Raw genomic sequence first — 10,018 nt, 5'->3', positions numbered from 1 at the left:
CTTCTGTCAGATGTGACTTGTGGAAGTTCCCATGACGACAGCCGGCCAATCGAGAGACGTTTACTGCGTAAGGTTTTGCCTCCTGGGTGTCCTCTTGTCAAAGACACCTTTAAAACCCCACCACCATTTGGCCCTCATTTAATCATTTGAAAGAGAGTGTTTTGATTAAAGGAAAGCTATGCTTGCTTAGCTCCCTGGTTAAGATTGATTTTCCCTTTCCAGTTCTCGTTTCAGTTGCCAGCGGGCGGCTGCGTGTGCGGAGGCCAGAGCTCATTCCTTCCATAGCCTTGAACGTTTCAGCTTTAGGAGGCCCCATTTGAAGCCCTGGGGCATCTGCGCTTCCGAGTGCTGGGTGTGCGTGTGTGCGGGCCCAGCCTGTGCGGTGCGTGAGCAAGGCAGGTGGCGGGGCTGCTGGCCGTGGGAATACAGCCTGTCCTACCAGGTCCCTGGCCCGGCCACCACCTGGCCTCGCCTGGCCTCCCCACCACCCGCCCGGGCCGTCTTCCTTTCGTTCCCTGGCCCTGGAGCTGGGATTCTCCTTTGCTCACCTGAACCCCTTGCCCAACCAGAGAACCTAGATGCTGAAAGAGGTGAGAAAGCGACTTCTGCCGCTAATGGGATCAGCTCTACGCGGAACCCAGAGCACAGGCTCTTTGAGTTACACTGGTCCTCAAACTGAGTTTTCTGGATAACCAAGGGCTCACCCAGATGCCCTTTTCTGTTTTCAGCCCCCTTTCTTGCCAGGGTGAGGCTCTTCTAACCCTAAGTCAGCTTCTCTCTCTACAGGAAGGCTCAGGGCTTCTCCACTTTCCTCATCGCTGATGATAAAGGAAACTGAGGAGTCAGAGCTCCTCTAAGTGCCTAACCAAACACCCTACAGCAGAGGGGGCCAGCAGGGAAGGGGAGTGCAGGAAATCAGCCATAGCTGAACACTGAAGAAACAGCCTGCAGCAACCTTCCTGCAGTGTAAAACTCCTCTCAAGTCCCTTGTTTGGGCTTTGGAATTCCTGCATCCACATTTTATTACATAGCATATCTGCATTTGTGTTGATATAAAAATATTGCCTTGAACTGCTTGCCAGTTCAATGGCATGCCTTTCTCCCAGGATCTTCTAGTGAAATCCGTGTTCATTGGCTACCCTGCAGTTTGGAGGCTGGGGGTAGGGGGCAGCTCATGGCTGAGGGCCCAGGGATAAGCATGGCAAGAAATACCAGGCCCGAGCCTCGTCAAGGGTCCGTTCAGCTCGGGGGTTCTAGGATCATTCAGCCTGACTCGGGGGGCCAGTGTCCATGCAGGCCACAGGTGGACAAGGAGAAGGGGAGGGAACTGGGCCCTGACCCCTAGATGCTCCTGAACAACTCCTCGTGAGGAACATCTCAGCTGCTGTTCCCCAAATCCCCACCAGGCGTGGCCTGCTCCCTCGGGCCCCAAAATGGAGCAGAAGTGTGAGGAGCAGGCCGTGGGCATCTTTCCCAAGAGGAGAGGGCATAAGGGGAACATTATAACTGGCCTTGGGACTTCCAAAATCTGTTGAGCAAAGGAAGGGTTTGCCAAGTTTGGCCACACACCAACGGGGGCGGAGGGGGGGTAAATTCCAGTGGGCAGCTGGGTGCCCGAAGCAAAGAAGATAACTTAACATCTGGTGTCGTCCCGAAGAAGGGTTCCTTGTGAGGGACTGAGCGCCAGTCACTGCAAGGCCTGAACAACTGCCTTCCAGGAGTGCTCTAGAAGAGATTCCTGCAAGGAAAGAGCTTTCTAGAGGGCCCCGTGGCTCCTCTCCATCTGGTTTGTGAAAAGGTGAATATATAGCCCCATTTGACCATGAAGGACAAGTGAAAAAGAAGAGCTGGGACAAGTTCGCAAAACTCAACTTGGATACCAAGGGCTGCCCGCCCCCCTTCCCACCAGTGACCTACGGCAACTGGGCCAGAGGAAACAGGGCTGTGGGGGAAGAGCGCTGACTCTTATTTTGAGACCCCAAGTGTGTAATGAGAAAATAGTACTAAGCCAACCCCAAGTCAGGCTGTCTCTCCACTTAGCGCGTCACCTTATCCCCAGGCCTCCATCCTCAGGGCCGTGGTGTCCACGCTGCACCCAGCCCTCTTCACACCCCCGTTCCTCCTTACCCGGGACCTCACGGCTCCTCCTCCTCTGAGCTTACTGCAGTGGGTAAATGGGGGCAATTTCTAGAAGAAGGCATGACTAGGGGCTCCACATGCGTGGACTTCTTTTTGAAAGCCACAGAGCAGCCTTGGCCCTTCAAGTGGAAGCTGTAGCTAAGGCCACATGAGGGAGTGGGGCAGCGGCACCATCACCTGCCACGGGCCCCCTCATCTGAAAAGCCAAATTGCTCGGCGAGGAGCAGAGAAGTAGAGATCCTACAGTGGTCCTACAGCACGCAAAGGTCAGAGGCCCCCGGGCCTAGGACCTCCTGGGACAGACTCTGGAACCAAGGATGTTTGTCTCCAGCGACCCCAATCCCCAAACTCACCATATCCCCTTTACCCTTCTCCTGCACCCCGCTTCCTGCCCCAACCGCCCTTCAGGATGTGGCGTCCTTCTCTCTGTCCTCCCATCTGTCCAGACATGCTCTCCAGAAAGCCCCAGGCCCCAAGTGCGAGCATGACTCTCAGACTCCCCCTCCTGGCCGCTGCAGCCCCTGCGCTCCGATCCGAGAAAACCCTCCAAAACCACGCAGCAGGCCTCCGGCAGCGATCAGGCGGCTTACTTAGACAGAGGGGCCTTAAGTCGTAGCAGTGAGCAGCCACCTCCCTCCCAGGCCTCCACCCTGCCCCCTGCATCTGGGCGCAGGAAGGGACGGGAATGCTGGAAGCAGGCAAATAGCCTCGTTCTCCACCGAGGACTGAGTCAGACAGGCGTTTCCAGCAATTGACCCAGGAAGGATTCCCTGGGGAGCCCCTACTCATTTCCCTCTTCACCACAACCTGGGCAGGGATCCCCTGGGACCTCCAGCTGCAGCGCCCACATGGCCTAAACCCGTCTGACAAATGAGCACTTCTCAAGCCAGGATTGGCCTGGAAAACCTGGAAACTGATCGCTTCATCTGCAGTCAGACGTACACACACACACACACACACACACACACACACAGGCATCAGACAAATGATGCACAGGGTGATGTCATCTCTCCCTGTAACAATAGGAGACACAGCAGTGTGTGAACAAGACCCGGCAGAGCTATTTTGCCCACAAGTCTCCCTGCTGGAAAATTTATAGCACACGCTTATTTTCATCCTGTGGTTCCTCTCTATAACCTTGAACTCTGATCCTGATGGCAAAGGAATAAACAAATAGGTTTCTGGAATAAGGAAGGAAGACAGATTGAGTCAGACCCCTTTCCAATGTTCCTCTAAAAATTAGTAAGTGAAGCACAAGCCCTCTGAGTAACACGGGTGCTTTCTGCCTTCTCAGAAAACACTTACACCCAATGTGTCATCTGGTCTCAGCCCAGTGAGGCCTGTATCCCTATTTGTATCAGGGTTCTTAATCAAACACCAGAATCCACACTAGAGAGCTTAAATAAGAAAGGCATTTGTTAACCGAAATTAAGCCTCTCAAGACTTTCCCAAAGGCCAGAGAGTCTGGCTTGCAAAGCCATCAAGAACAGTTGTGCAAGTTGCATACCGCACAACAGCACTACTTTTAAGGAGGTGCCATTCACATCATAGACAGATTTGTGTATTTATTAGCATAGACAAAGTTATATAGCAGCTTTCCACCAGATGGCAGTAAAATGTCTTGAAGGATGGCCTTCTCTAATTTGCACAAAGTCCCCCTGTGGATGAGGGGCAGACCACGGGCCCGGAAGCCAGGAAACCAGGAACAAGCCCCAAACCACAGTGTCAGATTGCCCGAGGGGAGATCTGGCTGCCGCTGCCACCAGGGACAGACCCCACAGCTCACACCACTAACACTGGGCCCTGATCACTGAGTCTTGGGCCCTGTCACCCACCCCTACCACCACTCTTCCCAGAAAATAGATTCCACACATTCCGTACTTCCTCCCATTGCTCTGTGCAATGTAGACTAGCGCTGGTGCATCTGCTTGGTAGAGCCCAAGCCTAAGGCTTCCTCCTAACTGTAAGGCACACTGGGGAAGCAAGCCTCTGGCTTCTACCTCAAGGAAGGAATCATGATGTTGTAAATTCCCCAGCCATAAAAACAGTTCCAATACTTCTGGGTGGCCTCTGAGCATGTCACATTTCCATGTAGGATTTTGCAGGTGAGGACCTGAAGGTCAAAGTGGGAAAATAGTAAGGTCAAAACCACAGGACAAGCTCTGGCAGAGCCAAGACTCTAGTCTAGTCTGGACCTGTTGATTCCTCTGGCCACTGCCCCACACTGTTTCCTTAGCAGTTGAGTCAGGCTTGCAGGGCCACCAAGAACACTTGTGCAGGCTTCACACTGCCTAAAAGCACCACATTTAAGGGGGGCACCGTTCACATGAGGCCAGGACCACTGGGAGGAGAAGTCTTACTATCAGTCTCTCTCAATGACAGATGCCCTGGGATGTACACACCGATTAGACAAAGCTCACAATGGCACTTTTCTCCCCACATCTCAGCCTTCTACGGCTCTCCATAACTTTTACTCATAGCTTCCCCAATCCCAAGCCTGCGAAACCTTGAAAACTGCCTTTCACTACAATAAGCATGACCTGTCTGTGTGCCTTCCGTTCCTCATTGGCAGATAGAGGCACACGGCTTCATCACATCCTGTTCCCCAGAATCCTTTCAACCCACATTTCTTTGCCGCTTGCTGAGCACTCAGCTCAATGCTGAACCTTCCTCCTCAAAATGAGTTTTCTTAATTTAATCGGTACAGCAGAATCTGGGCATGTGTTTTAATTAAAATTGCGTTTTATTTTACCATTTCAATATCACTCCTGGAAGAGCCAGAAACTCTGAAAAAAGTGAATTTCCGTTTCCTAATGACTGAAATGTCTCAGGTGGGTGGGTCTTCGTGGGCCAGGGAGAGTGTAGTGACAGGGGGAAGAGGGGATGGGATGGCAAGATGGAATCTGGCAAAATGTGGCCAATATGGACACCCAAGAAATACACAGGTTCACAACTGCACTTCCTCCTTCGGGCAGGGAGATCCTATGGTTTCAAAGGATTCAGGGGGCTCTATCCCATCTGCACTCAGGCCCAGCCGGCAGCCCTGGGGGGCCCTGGGAGACAGAACCTGTGCTTCTGGGAGCATAAGATACCTTATCAGCACCTGGCTCAGCCGCAGCCTCTGTCAACAGCATGTGGGGGGCTCTGGTGCAGTTAGAAGGGGCAGGAGCAAGGCTAGCCCAGTGCCCAGCACAATAGCTGCTTGATGTTGGTTTCCTTTCTTCTTTCTTCACTGATCCATCACTAGCATAAAAATAATTATGTTGGGAAGTGGATGTGACTCAAGCGATTGAACTCCCCCCTACCACATGGGAGGTCCCTGGTTCAGATCCCAGTGCCTCCTAAAGAAGACTGCGAGGTGTTGCAACAGGCAGGTGCAGCAAGCTGACACAACAAGATGATGCAACAAGAGAAATAAGAAGAAAAAGCATAACGAGAGACACAACAAAACAAGGAACAGAGGTGGCTCAAGCAATTAGGTGCCCCCCTGCCACATCGGAGGTCCCAGGTTCAGTTCCCATGGCTTCTTTTTTTTTTTTATTTTTTATTTATTTCTCTCCCCTTCCCCGCACACCTCCCACCCCCCAGTTGTCTGCTCTCTGTGTCTACTCGCTGTGTGTTCCTCTGTGTCCACTTGTAGTCTGTGTCTCTTTTTGTTGCATTATCTTGCTGCATCAGCTCTCCGTGTGTGCGGCGCCACTCCTGGGCAGGCTGCATTTTTTCGCACTGGGTGGTTCTTGCAGCGCACTCCTCGCACATGGGGCTCCCCTACGCGGGGGACACCCCTACATGGCTCGGCACTCCTTGCACGCATCAGCACTGCACATGGGCCAGCTCACCACACAGGTCAGGAGGCCCTGGGTTTGAACCTTGTGGTAGGCAGACACCCTATCTGTTGAGCCAAATCTGCTTCCCTCCCATGCCTTCTAAAGAAGCAAGGAAGACAAACAGACACAGCAAGTGCCAAACAGCAAGGGGGAGGGGAGAAACAAAATAAATCTTTAAAATGATAATTGTGTGTATTTGTGTTTCCTTACCTTCTTTTTGCTTTTCTTTTATTCTTAACATGGAAAAGGAAGGGAAGGAGGGAGGGAGGCAGGAAAGGAAGTGAGCTTGACAGGTCACTGTATGCCAGCAGTTATCTGAGTTGTTTTGGATACCCTAATGATGATGATGATGATCGATTGCCAGTTCCGGTAGGAAAGCCAGGACAACAAGTGGGAAGGACAGCTCTTTTAAACTCCGAACGGGGAGTGGTAATTTCTCAGAATTTGCCTGGCATGTAAAGCTGTTTGAAGACATCCAGGGAGACCCTATCGACTGCAGAACTCCCAGGTGCAGCCGCACACATGAGTGTAGGCTGGGAGGGGCACGGGTTGCCCTTCAGGTGCCCCATGCTCAACACGTGTGACGAGCCCAGAACCCGTCGCCAGGGAGAGAGGAGTCACCATTTCAGAATCTGATGCTGAAGAATTAGGCCTGGGAAGATGGAAAGGGCTGTCACAATTGCCCTTTGACCTGGCAACCTGCCCCGGGCCCCACGCTTTAAAGGGCCCCACACTGTCTTCCTCCTGTGGCATCAGTCCCCATGGGGAACGGAATCCTCGGAGCCAAGGAGCCTGGACCCCTTCTAGATCATGGTTGGGTTACCTGCGGTCCCTCAATTCTCTGCCCAAGTGGCCTCCAGCCTGCTTCCAGGGCCTGCGTGGACCTCTTCCCCAGCAGCTGCCAGCTACTCACCCCAAGCTGTTTGTTGGAGACCATGGATGGAGCTTGGATGTGTGGACTGGCGTTTTCACATCAAGGCCTCCTGCGGTACGTGGGGATGCCAGGGGTGAGAAGAGAAGAGAGTGGCCTTGAGCAAGGGGTCAAGGACTGACTCTCCCCACTTCACTCTCGGGCAACTCCTCCAGGGGCCAGCAGAGAGAACACCTGCCGGGCAAGGGCAAGGTCCCACCTGGCAGGTGGGCAGTGCCCTCTGAGCGCCACAGGGCCCAGTGCTGACTTGTTCTCTCCCACAGGGACCTCCAACCTTGCACCGTTTCCCTCTAGCTGGTTTCCTGCCACACCTATAGTACCCCACAAACCCACCTGAGTCCTGATGGAAATGAAGGGGGAAGGACGGCCTCAGCCTGCCCACACGCAGCTTGGAGCAGCTCTAAATATTCCCCGCACAGTTTTCCACCACTGCCTGAAGGTGGGTCTCTGCATGAGTCATCCTGGGCCCCAGTACTGGTGACTCCCTGAATGGCAAAAGATGACAGGAAGGGTACTTGTGCCTTACAGATAAGAAGCTGCAGGGAGTCCTGATGACACTGACACATGTGGTCTCTAAGATTCCTTCCCCTGGGGAAAGGCTGGAGGCCCTGGTGAAATTTAACTATAGCCTCCAAATTGATTTTGTTTGGGCATCAAAGACAAGTGCCTCTCTAATCTTTATAGTGAGACACACACAACAAAGAGAACCCAACAAAAGCCCTACAGGCAGGGACTTGCATTGGCTATTCATTTTCCTTCCAATGCATCGATCAAAGTTCTTGTACAAAAGTGATGGCAGACCAACTCTTAAGCAGAAAAGGGATTTATTGAAAGGATATTGGAGCTCAAGAGATTGACAGGAAGCTGAAGAGCCAGCCTCAGAAAGCAGGCAGGACCAAGAAAGAGGCTGGACATCAGCAAAACTGACCACGGGAACAGTCTCGCGATGCTGCTGCTGCAGGCATCCCCCTCCCCAGCACTAGAAACTGTCACTCTGTGAAACATGCCTCACCTGGGCATCTCTCGCTCAAGATGTGCAGTGTCTGCCATTAAGGCAAACCCCACGAATAGGATGGAGTCTGCTGAAAAGTGCCTTTGACGTGAACACTTGAGGGGGCTTAAGTAGATATATGTATCTAGTTCCAAGTTTTGTCTGAAGATAAATTCAATTTCCATGGCCAGAGCCAATGCTGTACCTTGATTTATGAAATGAAGCCAACTTCCCAGAAAGCCTGAGGGTGCTGCGGTGACAGTGCTGCAGAGAAGAGTGGCAAGGACCATGAGAGGGCAACAGATTCTGGGGTGCTGGGACCTGTGTAGTGACCCCCAATGTCTCCTCTCAGGGCCGTTCTTCCACCAGTTCCATAAACAGAATTACTAGCAATAAAGAGTGGGCTCACAGGGAAGTGGACTTGGCTCAGTGGTTAGGGCATCCGTCTACCACAAGGGAGGTCCACAGTTCAAACCCCGGGCCTCCTTGACCCGTGTGGAGCTGGCCATGCGCAGTGCTGATGCGCGCAAGGAGTGCCCTGCCACGCAGGGGTGTCCCCCACGTAGGGGAGCCCCATGTGCAAGGAGTGCGCCCCATAAGGAGAGCCGCCCAGCATAAAAAAATACAGCCTGTCCAGTAGTGGCGCCGCGTGCACGAAGAGCTGACATAACAAAATGACACAACAAAAAGAAACACAGATTCCTGTGCCGCTGACATCAACAGAATTGGACAAAGACAAACACGCAGCAAGTAAGACACAGAGAACAGACAACTGGGGTGGAGGGGGGGAAAGGGAGAGAAATAAAATAAATAAACCTTAAAAAAAAAATGTCAAACCCATAAAAGAGTGGGCTCACAAACCATGACTCTCTATAAAATACACAGACCTTTATTGCATTAGTGACCAGAAAGCCTGCATGACAAGTATTTCTAAATCGATCCCAGGCCACAGTTTTCTGAGGCTCTCAGTGATGCTCGCAGACAGGCCTGCCTCGTAGCCGGCAGGTAGGCGATACTGCATCCCCAGGTGCAGGCCTGTGTCCCTCCAGACCGCCAGGGAGTCAGGACCTGAATGGGTCAAAGTAAATGAAATCTGAAAGAAAATAACATCATCTGGAACCTTAAATTCATTTCTACTATTTTTCATACTTGATGTCCAGCAAAAATGACATCTGACCAAATATCAAGAGGAAAAAAAAAAAAGACAATGGAAAGAGACTCACAAAATATCCAGATTTGGGAATTATCAGGAACAGACTAAATAACTACAATTGATAAGCCTATGGAATTAAATAACAAGATAGGGAATTTGGGAGAAACTAGAAACTATATTAAAAGAAAAGAAGAATCAGATGATAAATCTGTAACAAAAGCTGCAATAAAAGAAATCAAGAATACACTGGATGTATTAAACAGCAGATAAGATTCAGCTGAAAAGAGGATTAGTGAATGGAAGATAGATCAGAAGAAAATGTCCAACTGAAGAACAGAATCAGAGAGATGGAAAATATAGAAAAGAGTGGAAGACACAAATGGGATGTGGTGAAAAGCTCTAACATATGTGTAGTTGATATTTCAGTAGAAAAGGAGAAAGAGAATGAAGGAGAAGTAAATTTGAAGAAGTAATCATTGAGAATTGTCCAAAGCTGATTAAAGAAATAGAGCCACAGATTCAAAAAGCCCTTGGTACCCCAAAGTGGATAAATATGTACAAATATACCTGGACACATAACAGTAAAAATGCTGGAAAAAAAAATGCTTAAAAGTATTCAGGGGTGGGGGGAGACATTATCTTAAAAGAAGCAACAATAAAATAGACAGTTGAGCTCTCAACAGAATCAGTGAAGCCAGAATTGAATAGAATGGCATCTTTACAATGCTATAAAAGCATAATAACTAATTTAGAGTTTATATTCAGTGGGAACTTCCCTCAAAAATGAAGCTTAAATAGATTGATTTTCAGATACCAAAATCAGAGACAATTTGTAACCAGTAGAATTACACTAAAGAAAACTCCTGCATTAACAATAGGTATATTGAACAACACTAAAAGTGAGGAACTCCTACTCATCAAAAGATACCAAGTGAGCAAAAAGAGAAGCAAAATATATTTGCTATACATATAAGAGA

The 10,018-nt window shown here is 50.4% G+C and overlaps 1 long non-coding RNA gene across 2 annotated transcripts; it reads right to left on the bottom strand.

Annotated features, from left to right (window-relative positions):
- Positions 1-5,626: 5,626 nt before the first annotated feature.
- On the bottom strand, positions 5,627-7,371 carry LOC105746865 (uncharacterized). 2 transcript variants are annotated; one of them, XR_009180881.2, is made up of 3 exons: positions 7,231-7,371; positions 6,790-6,949; positions 5,627-6,618 (listed from the first exon to the last, which is right to left on the bottom strand). It is a non-coding gene; the product is annotated as an uncharacterized lncRNA (long non-coding RNA). The 2 variants fall into 2 exon arrangements; XR_002798171.3 differs by having other exon boundaries at positions 6,880-6,949.
- Between the last annotated feature and the right edge of the window lie 2,647 nt (positions 7,372-10,018).

This window comes from Dasypus novemcinctus, chromosome 16 (genome assembly GCF_030445035.2).
Source record: "Dasypus novemcinctus isolate mDasNov1 chromosome 16, mDasNov1.1.hap2, whole genome shotgun sequence".
NCBI lineage: Eukaryota > Metazoa > Chordata > Mammalia > Cingulata > Dasypodidae > Dasypus > Dasypus novemcinctus.
This window is presented reverse-complemented; position numbering and strand designations above follow the sequence as displayed.